This window comes from Carica papaya, chromosome 4, assembly GCF_054855325.1.
Source record: "Carica papaya isolate Zhongbai chromosome 4, ASM5485532v1, whole genome shotgun sequence".
NCBI classification, from domain to species: Eukaryota; Viridiplantae; Streptophyta; class Magnoliopsida; order Brassicales; family Caricaceae; genus Carica; species Carica papaya.
In genome coordinates, this window is record NC_142312.1 from 18641136 (window position 1) to 18657946 (window position 16811).

Below are 16811 nucleotides of genomic sequence, written 5' to 3' on the forward strand. Positions count from 1 at the left end.
ACTTTTATTCTAAGGAGTTTTTCTAGACAAAAAATTAACAAAGTCAAATTTAATGTTTGCATAATTATTTCATATGTTTAAGTGAAATTATTTTACGTTGTTAATTTGCTTGATTTATGACATATATAAATCGATTTCTTGCATGTTTAATTTAAATAATTAAATGCTTGAGATAAATATTAATATGTAATACATTATACGATGGTAAAATGATTAAGCCTGAAATGATGTATGGACTTGATAAATATGTATTGGTATTGGCATGTATAATTCATATAGTGTTTCATTAGGCTTTTTATCTCTGAGGGCTTTCTGTTTCTCCCCCATCTGGTCTTAAAAGACGTGAGAAGACCTCTCCCTATGAATGACGGCATACCCTCTAACAAGAGTGGTGATGTGATATGTGTGACATCCCAAATACTAATTAAGGTGTAAAGGTGCCAGATACAGAAATAGATTATGAGTGCATAGTAGTTAATTGTATGCAACGGAGCAATTTATTACAAATCCCTTATAAAATATATAAGTTCCATTTACACATATAACTGAGGCCATAAGTGGCAACAAAATACAAAATATCAAAATACAAAAGGGGTCACTTCGTATATTTTGATATTTTATATTTTGTTGCCACTTCTGCCTTCAGTTATATATGTCATTGGGAACTCATATTTTTGTAAGGGATTTGTAATAAATTGCTCAACTGTATACATTTAATTATTATGCACTCGTAATCTATTTCTGTATCTAGGACCCTTATACCTCAATTGTCATTTGGGATGTCACAAATGGTATCAAAGCAGTTACGCAAAACAATCCCTTATAATTGAGGCTGTAGTTAGGAAAAACTCTTCTAAAATACTTATAAAATCTGTCATCTTTCAAAAACTAGACCACCAACTGGTGTCTTCCTTTTTTTTTGTAGGAATGACGCGAGGAAGACCTTTTGTAGAGCATACCGAAAGGCCTCAAGCACAGGATCATCCGACCAATCTAGGGTCTAGCCACAGCCGTAGGATAAAACCAAGCCAACCCTTGTTAATATCCTCATGCCCTTGAATACCAACTAGCCGAAAGGTCTATCTCCTACTTTAAAACTTAACCCACCCCACTTTGAAGGAGGCCCTAACCCCTTAGTAGTTGAAGCCTAGATCCTGCAGATAGAGAAGCTTTTGTCTATTTTAGACCTAATCGAGGAGCAAAAGGTTCCCCTAACAACCTTTATATTAATCGGTGAAGCCAAACATTAGTGGCAGCTTAAACAAAAAGTCTTATCTACTCCTACTACACATTCTTTGAAAACTTCTTTCCAGTCTATGTCCGAAAGAAGAAGGAAGAGGAATTTCAGGACCTCCGCTAGGAAAACTTGACGGCTGCCTAATATGCAGCCTGATTCGTCCAGTTGTTTAGGTTTGCCCCATTAATGGTCACCCTTAAGAGTCGTAAAGTTAGGAAGTTTTAAAGGGCCTTCATGCTGATATCTATGACCGGGTTATGATGCTGAGACCTAGCTCGTATGCTGAGGTGCTAGAACACGCCCAGTTAGCCGAAGACCTTATCTCGACCAGGTACCAATGCATCGCTCGAGTTCATACCCAACAACAACAACACCAACCCCAACAACCTAGAAGAAGACTGTCTGACCTAGTAAATAGCCATCCTAATAAACGACCCTAAGTTGTCCCTCCTCCTGCTCTACCTCTACTTACTGGACAACCTGCCCGACCTTCCCAACTATGTCAGCATTGTGGTCGTTTGCATGGTGATAAGCCATGTTGGCATTTGAACAACACTTGTTATAAGTGCGGAAGCACTCAGCACTTTGTGAAAGACTTTCCCCTAACAGCCAAAGGACATGGCCAGACCTTTAACCCAAGGTCGTGTGTATCACCTTGATGAATTTGGTGCCCTCGCCACTCCTATCCTCATCCAGGGTATGCTTTCTATCCATGATATTTCTGCCAAAGCTCTGATTGATACAGGTGCTACCCACTCTATCATTTCTTCTTCATTTGCTTGTAAATTAAATATTAGGCCTAAACCTTTAGGTGAAGTGTTAGCGGTAGAAACTCCCTCTAAGGGTTTATTAGAAACTCATTGTGTGTATAAAGGCTTCAAAAGTATAATTATTAGTAGATTTAATATTTTTATATTTATCAGGATTTGACGTTATTTTAGGAATGGATTGGTTAGAGAAATATAGGGTAATCATTAACTATGAAAGTAAAGTTGTAACCTTGCGATCACCGAAAATGAAATAAAAATATATTTTTGTTATTTTATAACATTTGAATAAATAGGAATATGGATGTTGATCTAGCCGTGTACTCAATTCTTGCTGTTTGTGACTTTTTAGAAGTCTTTTAGAAAGATCTACCTGGTCTACCTCCCCCACGGGAGAGAGTTTTTTATTGACCTCCATCTTTGAACGCAACCTATTTCAAAATCTACCTATTGCATGAGTCGTACTGAACTCGTAGAATTGGAAAATTAGCTTTTTAAACTTTTTGGTAAAAAATTTAATATATCCTAGTCATTTCCCTTGGGGTGCCCTGGTATTATTTGTGAAGAAAAATGACAGCTCCCTCAGACTATGCATAGATTACAAAGAACTCAACCGAAAAATAATGAAGAGTAAGTATCCTCTATCTCATATCAATAACCTCTTCGATCAGTTGTAAGGAGTTACGGTCTTCTTGAAGATCAACCTTAGATCAGGATACTACCAGTTATAGGTCAAAGAAGAAGATATTTTAAAAACTGACTTCTAATGTCGATACGGCTTGTATGAATTCAAGGTTATGCCTTTCAGACTAACTAATGCCCCTGCTGCCTTTATGGATCTTATGAACAGGGTTTTCCAGCCTGTACTAGATCAATACATCATCGTGTTCATTGATGATATCTTAGTGTATTCTAAAAGTCTGAAAGAATATGCAGTCCATTTATCTCAGCTATTGGGGACCTTCGTCGAAACTAGCTATATGTTAAGTTTAGTAAGTGCTCTTTTTAGTTGGATTGAGTCTCCTTCCTTGGCCATATAATTTCGGACGAAGGAATTTATGTGAATCCATCTAAAGTTAAATCAGTGATTAACTGGAACCCGCCAACCAATGTAGCTGAGGTATATAGTTTCTTTGGTTTAGCAAGTTATTACCAATGATTCATTGATGGATTCTCCAAGATTGCTGCCCCATTGACCCGTCTCACCAGGAAAGGTGTAACTTTTATTTGTGACTATGAATGTGTTGAAAGTTTTGTTGAATTGAAGTATCATCTCATCTCTGCTTTAGTGTTGATCCTCCCCGACAATAGTGGAAGATCCCAGGTTTACTGTGATGTATCTCTCGTAGGTTTGGATTGTGTTTTGATGCAGTACGGTTAGGTGGTTGCTTACGAATCCAAACAATTAAAGCCCCATGAATGTAACTACCCTACTCATGACTTGGAGTTGGCAGCCATAATCTTTGCTTTGAAGATATGATGCCATTATTTATACGGTCAGAGATTTGAAATATATACTGATCACAAAAGTTTGAAATACGTATTTTCGCAAGAGAAATTAAATATGAGATAGAGACATTGGATGGACCTCCTGAAGGACTACAACTGCATGATCATCTACCACCTTGGTAGAGGTAATGTACTCACTGATGCGCTGAGCCGGAAGAAGTCTAATTTATTGGCCCAAACCATGGCCTCCAGCTGAAAATTAGTTGATGTTATGCAGGCACTCCACCTTAACAACTATGGCAACGGTGCCTACCTCACCCAGATCAAACCTTTGCCTGATCTTTTCATGAAGATTTGGGAAGCCCAGTCCACAGATCCAAAAATCACTAAAAATTTGAGTAAGTTTACTAATAACAAGTTTTCTGATTTTAGGCTTACATATGATGGATTGTGCAGATTTTCGGATCGTATTTGGGTCCCTGTCGCTGTCAGGGCGGATGTTCTCAAGGCTGCCCATGCCTTCAAACTATCTATCCACCCCGGGAGTATCAAGATTAACCGGGATCTGAAACGTCAATGTTGGTGGCCTGGAATGAATAAATATATTGTTGATTATGTCTCTCGATGCGTTACTTGCCAACGAGTTAAGGTAGAATACCAGAGACCTGACGGTTTATTGCAAGGCACCCCTATTCCAGAATGGAAGCGGGAGCATGTAACAATGGAATTTGTCACCGGCCTGCCTAGGACCTGTTCTAGTTGCAATACCATATGGGTCATTATTGACAGGTTGACCAAGATTGCTCACTTCTTACCCATCAAAACCACAGATTCCACCAGCAGATTAGCTCGCCTGTACGTTGATAAAATTGTTCAACTCCACAGCATGCCCTCATCTATTGTGTCCAACTAAGATCCTCGATTTGTCTCGCATTTTTGGGACTATTTTCAAGAAGCACTTGGTTCTGCATTGTACTTCAACACTACTTATCATCCCCAAACTGATGGTCAGTCTGAACATACTATCCAAACATTGGAAGACATGTTGCGTGCTTGCGTCCTCGACTTTGGCGATAACTTGTATGAGTACCTTTCCCTCTGTGAATATGCTTATAATAACAGTTATCATTCCAGCATTGGCATGACTCTGTATGAAGCCCTGTACGGTAGGCCCTGTCGTTCTCCCACTTGTTGGAACGAAATCGAGAATCAACACCATTTGAGACCTGATTTCATCCAGGAGACTATCGAGAAAGTTACTATTATTCTAAGGAACTTAGCCACTGCCCAAACTCACCAAAAAAGCTATGCTGACAACCATAGAAGACCCTTGGAATTTGTAATTGGTAACCAAGTCTTCTTTAAGATCTTCCCTTACAAGAAAAAAATGTGATTTGATAAGAAGAGAAAGTTGAGCCCCAATATATGGGACCTTTTCAGATTGTGAAATGTGTTGGATCCATGGCGTACCACCTTGCTCTACCCCGAGAGTTTACGGGTCTACATAATATTTTTCATGTCTCTATGCTCAAAAGGCACCACCCTGACCCTTCTCACATCATTCCTACCAAGAGATGCAGGTTCAAGATAATATGACATACGAGAAGCACCTCCTGAAAATCCTTGGTTGGACCAACAAGGTTTTATGCAACAAGAGGATCCCTATAGTGAAGGTACAATGGCAACACCACACTCTGGAAGAGGCGACGTGAGAGTTGAAGAGCGAGATGAGAGAGAAGTTCCCAAATCTATTCATGACAAATTTTGGGGACAAAATTTTCTAAGTTGGGGGGAATGTAGCACCCCAAAAACCTTTATGCTTAATTTGTAATGTTAACCCCTATTTATTCGAGCCCTAAGGTCGTTTAAACTCCTTAATATTTCATATTTAAAATTTTAAACTGAATATCGTATTCTGTATTTTAAATTTCGTATTTTATTTACTTGAATATTTTTTAAAATTAATTATTTTATTTTCTCATATGAAAAATTATATTATATTTATTATTAAAATAAATTTCAAGAAAAACGAAGAAAAAGGGCAAAAAATCCCGTGAGAACTTTCGCAAGAAGGATCCCGCCCGTGCGGGCTCTGCACGGTGCACACATGTGCACACGTGTGGCTAGGGCTGGACGTGCGCACTGTGTGAATGTCCTGTTCACACGGGGCGTGAGGCACGGTTTGCGCATGCATCCCATCGAGTGCAGATAAATGTAAGTCCATGCACCTTGTGTGTTTGCCGCTTGCGCGGTAGGCCTGCATGCATAGGCTTGCACGCAGTGTCTTGTACGCTATAGGGCTTGTGCGCATGACAGGCTAGGCCTGCACGCGGGTAGCTGGGGCAGTGTGCGACTACGTCGGGCAGTGCATACCGCCCCATCGGGCGGTAAACACCGCAAGTTAGGTAGCGAGTCGCAGCTGGCTTGGGTGATGTGTCGTCGTCGTTTAAATGGCATGCCTCCATTTTTTCTGTCATTGTCACGTCGCGTCGTCCATCCATCGATCACATCCACCAGTCGTGACATCACATCTTTTTCATTGACTTTCTCTCTCCTCCCCAGATTTCATCACTTGGTGCAAATCTGATGGTCCTCATTTTCTATAAATAGGGACCCTCCCTTCACTATTTCCTCATCACTTTCATTTGCATTCTTCCATCCTCCAAGAGCTTTTGAGCTTTAGAGGTTTTGATAAGGAATTTAATATTTACTTTTAAATATCCTAAGGAGTATTTCTAGATAAAAAATTGATAAAGTCAAATTTAATGTTTGCATGATTATTTCATATGCTTAAATGAAATGATTTTACGTTGTTAATTAGCATGATTTATAACATATGTAAATTGATTTCTTGCATGTTTAATTTAAATAATTAAATGCTTGAGATAAATATTGATATGTGGTACATTATACGATGGTAAAGTGATTAAGCCCAAAATGATGTATAGACGTCATAAATATATATTGCTATTGGCATGCATAATTTATAAAGTATTTCGTTAGGCTTTTTATCTCTTAGGAATTTTTGTTTCTCTCCTATCTAGTATGAAAAGACGTGAGAGGACCGCTCTCTGTGGATGATGTTGTACCCTCTGATGAGAGTGGTGACATGGTATATTTGTAGGTGAAGTACGGTCATGGCCATAGTTAACATGTAAGACCATTGTAATTGGCGCGACCGTGATCGGCACGACCGTGATCATCGATCATGTCATGGTTTGGTAAGCCGTAAATGTGTTGTTGGTTTGGAAAGTCACAAATTGCTGTTATAAATTAAATAAGTTGGTCATTCCACATGGGTAGTAAAAAATCTGTATTGCTCTCAATAGATGGAAGTCGAAACGACTTCATAGAGAATGACATGAAAAATAGTGCATATCATGATTTATTTAATTTTTTTATTTTCAGTGTTATATATTTGATTGATATGATATGATGGGTTCAATGATTTTTTAAAATAAAATAAATTACTTTCATAATTTAATAAAGGACCCTGACATGACTCTTGATGGTAAGTAATGACGATACCTTTAATCACCTTTAAATCTTATGATGTTATTTAAATATTGTTTTCTTTACTTAGTATATGGAACTCACCCCTTTCCATGCCCCCCTCTATATGAGGAAGATAGTGAGGAACCGATCGCTAACCTACCTCTTGAAGTCTTTGAGGATCCCGTAGATCCATAAACTTTTATGAGTGCATGACTTATCTCGTACTCTGATGAGTCCTTTTACATAATGATAGAAGTGGCCATTTTTGTATTTTGATATTTTATATTTTATTGCCACTTCTAGCCTCAGTTATATATATAATTAGGAACTCATATATTTTGTAAGGGATTTGTAATAAATTGCTTCGCTGCATACATTTAACTATTATGCACTCATAATTTATTTCTGTATCTAGCACCCTTATGCCTTAATTGGCATTTGGAATGTCAGACTGTACCTGAGCCAAAACATATCGGTAGTGATCGGTACAATGAGGGTTTGGCTGCATACCAGGAATGGTCCAAGAAGGATCGTTCTATGCGCTATGCTATGTTGTATTGCATCCATAACGATCTCATTGGAGAGTTTGAGAGTTGTTCCACGGCTAAAGACATGTTGGACAAGCTTAAGGTCACTTATGGCAAGACATCTATTACCAGGCTTCGTGCCTTAAATTTAAAGTGGATGAAGTATGAAATGAATCCAAAGAACAGTATAGCTGAACACTTACATGTCATGAGTGCTATGGTTTGTGACCTTAAGGCTGGAGGGCATGACATAAGAGATCATGAACAAGTTCTGAATGTGATTCGTTTACTTCCAGATGAACCTGAATGTTTGAAAAATTTTAAACTCTTGATGGTTCATAGTGAACACATTAATACTTTCTCTGAAATTGTTAGACACATTAAGGTGGAGGTTGAGCGTCAAAAGGAGCTTAATCCTTCCAATGTGGCATTTGTTGCTCATGGGGTTAGACCTAAAGGAAACAAGCCTCATCGTGCCAAGCAATTTGAGAGAGGTCAGCACCCCTTTCAAGCCAATGGACCTAAAGGTGGTGTAGCCAAACAGTATAAGGCTAAAAGCCATAGAGAGAAAAATAGAGCGCGTATGAAGTGTTACAACTGCGACAATAAGGGTCACTTCGCTCGTGATTGTTCTGAGTTGAAGAAGGTACCTTTCTCTATTTTTCCTCTTGATTTATTTGTTTGTTCTCATGCATTAGTTGTTAATTCTTTTCCTAATTGGATTGTAGACATGGGAACAATCAAACATGTAGTTCAAGATCGAGCTGGATTCGTTGACTACTATCATGTCCCAGTGGGTTCGTAAACTATTGTATTGGGCAATGACAGTGAAGAAGATGTCTTTGGAATCGGAACATACCGTCTCAAGCTACGTGGAGGAAATACTTTACTCCTTCTTGATACTCTCTATGCACCCAGGGTGCCGTGTTGTTTACTTTCAATTGTTTTTTTATTAAGATTGGGTTTTTTAAAAAAAATTTAAGCCTAGTACTTTAGACATTTCATATCATGGTGATGTATTTGGTCATTGGTCTTTAAGAAATATTTTCTTTATTCTTGACTTGAATGATAATTATATAATAATTCTATGTTTGCTTATGTTTCTCATTTTGATAGTGATTTTGAATTTGTTAAGTGGCACGCTAGACTTGGCTATATTTTCCAAGACCGAATGAGTAGACTGGCTAAGGAAGGTCTTTTGGACCGACTTACTAAGGTTAAATTACCTAAATGTGAGTTATGAAAGTGAGTAAGAAGCCTTTTAGTAAGGCTTAAGGGTGTCAAGTCCCTTAGAATTAATCCATTCTGATATTTGTGGACCTTTAAATATCAAAACACGTTATGGTGCCATATACTTTCTCACTTTTATAGATGACTATTCATGATATGGGTATGTATATCTAATTTCTCACCATTATGAAGCGCTGGATATGTTCAAACGTTTTGTAGCAGAAGTGAAAAATCAAATGGATCGAAGAGTAAAGACTCTTCGAACCAATCGTGGTCATGAATACCTTTATGATATGTTCAAAGAATATTGTGAGAAAAATGGTATACGTAGGCAACTTACAATTCTCCATATTTGTAAAAAATGGTGTTGCAGAGCAAAGGAATCGTACATTATTAGATATGGTTAGATCGATGATGGCACATGCCAACCTCTCTAAAAAGTTTTGGGGAGATGTATTGCTTACAGCAACCTACTAACTATGTACCAAGTAAAAGTATACATGTCACTCCATATGAGTTATGGAATGGCAAAAAGCCCATTTTAGATCATTTATGTCCTTGGGGGTCGGCAGGCTACGTGCATAACCCAACCCACAAGCATAGAAACTAGGTCCAAGAGCAACTAAGATGGTGTTCATCAGATATCCCGAACATTCAAAGGGATATGTAATATTTGGAGAACACTCGAATGGTGGCATGACCGAAATTGACTCTCGCAATGTTGATCTTCTTGAGGATGAGTTCTTAAGCATTGGTGAAATAAAAAGGAATCTCGAACTTTATGAGTTATAGGAAGACATGCAACTATCTATTGGTGAGAGGGAGGCATTAAAAACCTACCAAGTCACCAAAGATAGTGATATTCAACCAAATGAAACAGATAATGGGAATGATCCTATGATTACAGATGATGGAAACTTACCTACAAATGATAATCCACTAGAAAATGGGGTTAGTCATCAAGATCTGAGCTTAGAACATGAGGTTAGTCTTCAAATTCCAAATCCCACAATCCCACACTAAGGGACAGTGGAAGAGATTTATCATCTAGTTAGGCAAGTGATGAAGGTCCCATAATTCGAAGGAGTGAATGTGGAAAAATTCCTCGATGATATTCTAAATTGAAGGAGAAATTTTTCTATGCACTCCTTTAGAACTGGAGGAACCCACCTCCTTTAAGGAGGCTATGAATTCACCAAACAATAAATAGTGAATTGATGCCATGAGGGATGAGATGAACTTAATGATGAGAAATAAGGTTTGGGAACTAGCTGATCTCCCCCTCGAAGTAAATCAATTGGAAACAAGTGGGTTTTTAAGACAAAACATGGAGCGGATGGATCAATTCAAAAGTTTAAGACTCGACTAATGGCGAAAGGTTTTACCCAAATTGAGGGTATAAATTATGAAGAGACTTTTTCTCTTGTGGTGAGATTTACCTCTATTCACCTTTTTCTAGCCTTAGTTGCCCATTTGGACTTGGAGTTATTTCACATGGATGTTAAAACTGTTTTGCTTAATAGTACACTTGAGAAAGAAATATATATGGATCAACCTATTGGGTTTGTCTCAAAAGGCCAAGAAAATAAATTTTATCATCTTAAAAGATCCATTTATGGTCTTAAGTAGTCTTTCAAACAATGGTATTTCAAATTCCATGAAGCCATTGCTTCGTTTGGCTTGTCCATGGTAGATGAAGACCATTGTGTGTATGTCAAGAAAACAATGAGAGGGATTATGTTTCTCGTCGTATATGTTGATGACATACTATTAGTTGGAAACAACATGGAGATGATCAATGCCACTAAGCAGTGGTTGTCCTCTGTTTTTTAGATGAAGGACATGGGTGAAGCCAGGTTTGTCCTTGGTGCAAAAATAATGAGAGACCATCCCAAGAAGTTTCTAAGACTATGGCAAGAAGCATGTATTAAGAAATTCTTGGAATGATTTTGAATGCATTACTCCAAACCCATTGACACTCCTATTGAGAAGGGTCTAACCTTAAGTCTTAATCAGTGACCAAAGATAGATGAAGAGAAAAAGAAAATAAGCAACATTCCATATGCTAGTGCAATAGGCAGTTTGATGTATTCCATGTTGTGTACACGACTAGACATTTGTTTTGCGGTTAGTTTGGTAAGTCATTATCAAAGCAACCATGGACCTGCCCATTAGCAAGCAGTTAAGAGAATCTTGCACTACCTTCGTGGTACAAGTGACCTAGTCCTCTATTATTAAGGAGGGGACTTAAGATTGAAAGGATATTCAGATGCAAACTGGGGTGGCGACTGGGATGAGTCTAAGGCGACTTAGGATATGTTTTTATCCTTGCTGGAGGTGACATATCTTGGTGTAGTAAAAATCATGACTGCATTGCTTAATCTACAATGGAAACAAAGTATGTTGTTAGTTGTCTTGTTGTACAAGAGGCAATTTGGTTGAGAAGCTTTCAAAGTTGATGAACTTGTAGAAATACATTGTGACAATACTATTACTATCCAATATGTTTGGAATTCGAAATTCCATAGGAAAACTAAGTATATTAAGAGGCATTATGTGACATCTCAAGTGCAATTAAGGCAAATAGGTGTCAGATATAAATATAGAATAACGAGTGCGTGATAAAATTTATGTAGTAAAACAAATTAATACAAATCCATTACAAATATATATGAGTTCCAATTACATACATATAACTGAGGCCAGAAGTGGCTGCAAAAGATAAGGTCAAAATACAAAAGAATGCCACTTCTTTCACTATGTTATTGGACTCATCAGAGTGTAGGGACAATCATGCACTCAAGTTTTGTGGATCCATGTGATCTTCATAGACTTTAATGAGTAAGTCAGTTTGCGGTTCCTCATTTTCTTTCTCATCTAGGAGAGGGCATGGAAAGAATGAGTTCTATGTGCTCAATAAGAAAAATAGTATTCAATTAACATCGTAAGATTTTAAAGGTGAATTATTCTAATTTAGAAGCTTCCTGATTGGTCACCTCGTAGACCTATCTTACATTATGAAAAATATTTATTTATTAAGAAAACGATACATTAATATAAACAAACCAACATACATCATGCCAGATAAGAGAAAAAAATCAAAAAAATCATAAAATACTCAGATTTTCGTGTCATTCTTCGCGAACTCGTTACGACTTCCATATCTGAAAATAGATACATATTTTCAACTACCCAAGCAGAATGACCAGATCAGATATAGATACGAAAATTTGCTCAGGCCCATTTCTAGCTAGCCAAACCATGGTACAATCTATGACCATGGTCGTACCAACCATAGTGACCCTATCAGATATCTAAAGTCACGACAATACTTAGCCAAGAGTGACTCCTAACAGATATTCACGTTACCATTCTTGTCAGAGGGTATGTCGTCATCCACTAGGAGCGGTCCTCTTACATTTTTTTAAACTAGATAGAGGAGGGGGAAATAGATATCTTAAAAGGGGCTAGCGAAATAGATACCCATCGGAGATAAAAAGCCTAACGAGACACTTAATGCAATATGCATGTCAATACAAATACATACTTCGGACTATTCATGCTTTATTCGACCTTTCTCTTTTTCTTTGTTTCTTTCATTTTTCTATGTAACAATACTGACTTTATATTATATTTTATTACATGCAAATCATCAAGTGTCTATAATTCATATAACATGCTTGAAAATAAGAACTATTCGACTTATCTAAACTATAAACACAAAAGCATACAAAATAGGCAAAGTCATAATTATCATGTTTAATAATTTTATTTTATCTAAAAATACCCCTTAAGATGTCAAAAGAAATATTAAATTCTTTAACGAAACCTTGATGTTTTCTCCTTCACCGTTTATCTTTTCTTTTCCTCATTCTCTCACTAGATCACTTTCTCTCTCTCTCTCTCTTTAAGTCTTGAAAAATGGAAGAATGAAAGTGTGGGGAAGACCTATTTATAGAATTTTAGAATTGTCAGATTCGCACCAAGTAGCAAAATCCGGTGAAGAAAGGGAAAAAAAAGATGCTCAGCACGAAAAATGAGGGAGGAGGGTCTCCTCCATCGGCAGTGGTGGCATATTGCCCGAGGCGACGACAGTGCCCCAGCCGACGCGCTACAGGCTAGCCTACAGGTGCACAGGCCTCTTGTCGCGTGCAAAGGCCCATTCGCATAAGCCTGCTGCACAGACGGCGCGCGCACAGTGGCGGTGCCGTTCTACAAGCGAGGTGACGCGCGAACGGCCCCTTGCGCACAATAAGACCAGCACAGGACCAGTCCTCGCGCTGTGTGCGCAGAGGGGACGTGCGCGTTGTATGCACCTCCCATGTGTGCGTGCGTGCAGATGGGACGTACGCGTTGTGTGTATGTCTTGCATCTACTGTGCGCGCGTGCACGCGTATAGAGTGTGCGGCATCCGCGCGAGCAGCTCTGCTTCCCCACGGGATTTTTCTCGCAGGATTTTTTCCCGTTCATCGTTTTTCCAATTTTTCCCAAATTTTCTAAAATAATATAAATAAATTCTAATAAAATTAAATAATAATAATAATAATTAAATAAAATCAAATAAAAGCAAAATAATTAAAATCAATCAGATTCACGAATTACGGTAAATAATATGCGGAGTAATTTAAATGAGTTCAATGCAGCCAAAGACCTGAATAAATAAGAATCTTTTAAATTAATTAAGCACAACGATGGGCGGGGTATTATACATTATCACTTCGTTCGAGGCACCATCAAAAAAGAGAAGTTGCTATTAAGTATATATTCACTAGCAAAATGGTTGTTGATCATTTGACTAAGCCCATACCTAGAGATGCTTTCTGAGGTCATGTGAAGAGCCTAGGTTTACGTAGGCTTTAATTTTCAAGTGGGATTTGATACGTAATGGACAAATTTTTTTTGTGTATTTATCATTTATGAAATAAAAGTTATTATTTTCTTATGAAATGTTAATGAATATAATTTCATGATTAGACACGTAATAATGTCATCAGACTTTATGATCGACCTTATCACATGGGTGATCTTCCTAACACTTGAGTAACGAGCAAGATAAGACTAAATCATATTGGCGTTAAGTATGTCTAATATGGACTGTCTTTATACTTGTGTTGTACTAATGACAAAATACTAAAATTTTATAGTCACCTTAGTATGTCTAAGATGAGACTCTAGAGAGTTGAGTATGAAATATACTTGATTTCATACTAAAGCCTTAGAGCCAAATATCGAGTGTCAGGTCACACATTGAGTATGTTGATCAAGTGGCTCGAGTTAGATACTTGATTAGTATTTGGACTTATGATTTGCACGACATAGAAGAGTGACATGCCCAACTTAGTGGGAGCTATGTTGTGACATACGTATCATATTATATGTGTTATATGACGACTAATATAGGAGTGACAAAATAATTCCTTACTTTGTCACTTTATGAAACCTATGGACTCTTGTGTCCTCCTTGTATGATACGCTTCGACTTGGAGCTATCACATGAAGTCAAGATTTGATGTTGCTACTTTAATATGTTTCTGAGGGCCACGACCTATATGGTCTAACAAAGCATGTTAGGAAAACAATCAAGTTGAGATGGATTATTATTAGTTCTAAGGAAGAATCTTTCTGACATCATCACATAGGCCCAAGTAGTTATATTTTGTATATAACTAAGTAATATAATTATAGCAAAGAGGGACAATGTATGCTAACAGTGATGTTCAAATGATCTGGGTATTATAAATATGAAAGTGTTATATTAGTTAGATGGTGACTTAATATAACACTACTTATTGCCTTTTGGTCGCGCACCTCATATCCTATATGATGCGTGAGAGATATGTTGATGTGGTAGTATATTGTAGTTTGTGTGGCCGAGTAGGAGATGTTGTATAAAATTAGAAATATCCACAATACCCATTGTAAAAAGATACTACTCTTCGTGAGTGTATAAGGGAGAAACCCTTATTGTAAAAAGATATGACTCTTGGTGAGTATATAAAAGAGAAAATTATTTCTATTTAATTGAGAAAGCAAATAACATTCAGAAAAGAAACATATTACCATTCTCTCTCTCTCACATTGAGTTAAATCATAAGTAGACTTGGGTTTTGGGGTGTGAAGATTACCTGAAACTCTAGTAGCATTTGGGAGAAATCAAAAGGCATCAATAATTAAGGATCATGGGTAGAAAAACAAACATCTATCCTATTGCTTATATATTAAGGTTGGTCCTAATTTTTTAACATTTGCCAATTGTTTCCCACTTCTCAAGGTGATTGCCATAACATGTTTTTTTAAATTGGTCTCAATGTTACTCAACAAGGTACCTTGAGCTCTCCCATTGATCATGCTTGCCAATTGTCCCATTTGGATTTTTCAAGTTTTTTTTATCAATGTTTGCTTGTTTTGCCACATTAATTATTGATTCTGAATGGCTGCTTTAATCTTTGTTGGAAAATCTATTGTGTTCTTATGAATGGCTACAATCATATCTTCAAGTGAGGGCTTTTTTTCTTGTGGCTAAGATCCTTGGGGAGGCCCGACCACATTCTATTGATTCCTCCATGAAAAATTTGGATGATTTCTCATCCCAGGATTAAATGTATTGGAATATGGATTGTATGGTGGTCTGTCTTACCTAGCTATAAAACTCACTTGTTCTACCTCATGTCGTTGGAAAGAATCCTTAAACAAATCCTACACATGAGAATTAACAACGTTAACACTCTTTTGATCAATTTTCTTAAATAAAAAATCAATTTTTACACGAAGAGCTGTTAAAGCATCAATTTCATATAATTTAGCATTAGTGTTAGGTTGAAGTCTTTCTGTTGGCCATTGATAGTTGTTCATGGTCATCTCTTCCAAGAGCTCATAAGCATCATTTGTAGACTTCCCCATCAAAGAACCTCTAGCAACTGTATGATTATGATCTTAATTGTTGGCTCAATCCATTGTAAAACATCTGGACCAACAACCACTTAGGTAACCCGTGATGAGAACATCTTTTAATCAACTCATTGAATTGCTCCCATGCCTCATAAAACATCTCTCCTTCCATCTTATATAAACTTGTGATATCGTTTCTCATCCTTTCTATATTGACTGGTGGGAAAAACTTAGCAAAAATTTTTTTGGTTTGGTCTTCCCATGTAGTAATTATACCTACAGAAAGAGAACGCAACCAACTTTTAGCTTTATCTCTTAAAGAAAAATAAAAAAATTGAAGTATAATTGACACTAAAAATACCATTGTACTTAAAAGTATCACAAATTTCTAAAAAAGTTAGAGAGATGTGTAATAGGGATTTGGAAAACCCCCAAACTAAGTCAAGGTTTGGATCATCTAAATAATGGCTGGTTCGATCTCGAAATTGTCAGCATTGATACTTAGTCGAATTATGCTAGATGAAGCTCCTATAAGTGGAGTAGCAAAGTCCTTGAGTTTTATACTGTTATTCTTGTTCAAAACATCCCATGCTCGTCCAATTTCTTCGTGTTCAACTATCTCAACTTTTGTTTCTCTTTTGATTGTTAAGTGTTCCCTTCTCTCTCGATTCAATTATCTATAAGTTTTTTCGATCTCTAGATTTATAGAAAGTAGTTTTGCATTGTTTGATTAACTTAAATACCAACTGAAAATAGAAAAATAAATAGTGTAATCTGCTCAAAAAATAATAAATAAAAATAAAATAGAATAAATAAATAAATAATTACACTTAAATTAAAGCAATAAATAAATAGAAATAAAATAAAAACTACAATGCAAATAAACTAAAAACAAGAAAATAAACTTTAAATTAATAATAGAACCCTTAGTATTGATATTGATACTAACAATCTCTAGTAACGGTACCAAAAACTTGATGAGCAAATTTGCAAATGTACAAAATCGCTCAAGTAACAAAGTGGTAAGTAGAGTATCGTCCCATAGGAATTGCGTATCAAATACAAAAACTGTAGAAAATTCTACTATTATCTAAAAATTAAAATTAAAAAACTTAATCAAAGCCAAATAATTTAAATTAGGAAAACTATCAACGGAGATACACCAGAGTATTTGATTTCACCTGAATCTTATGTATATTCGAGTTTTAATTTCGTAAG

At 36.8% G+C, this 16811-nt stretch overlaps 1 non-coding gene across 1 annotated transcript; it reads left to right on the forward strand.

The window, feature by feature from the left end:
* The first annotated feature begins 15691 nt into the window (after window positions 1-15691).
* LOC148266433 (small nucleolar RNA R71) lies at window positions 15692-15798 on the forward strand. The gene has a single exon (XR_015818796.1). It is a non-coding gene; the product is annotated as a small nucleolar RNA R71 (small nucleolar RNA).
* The last annotated feature ends 1013 nt before the right edge of the window (window positions 15799-16811 follow it).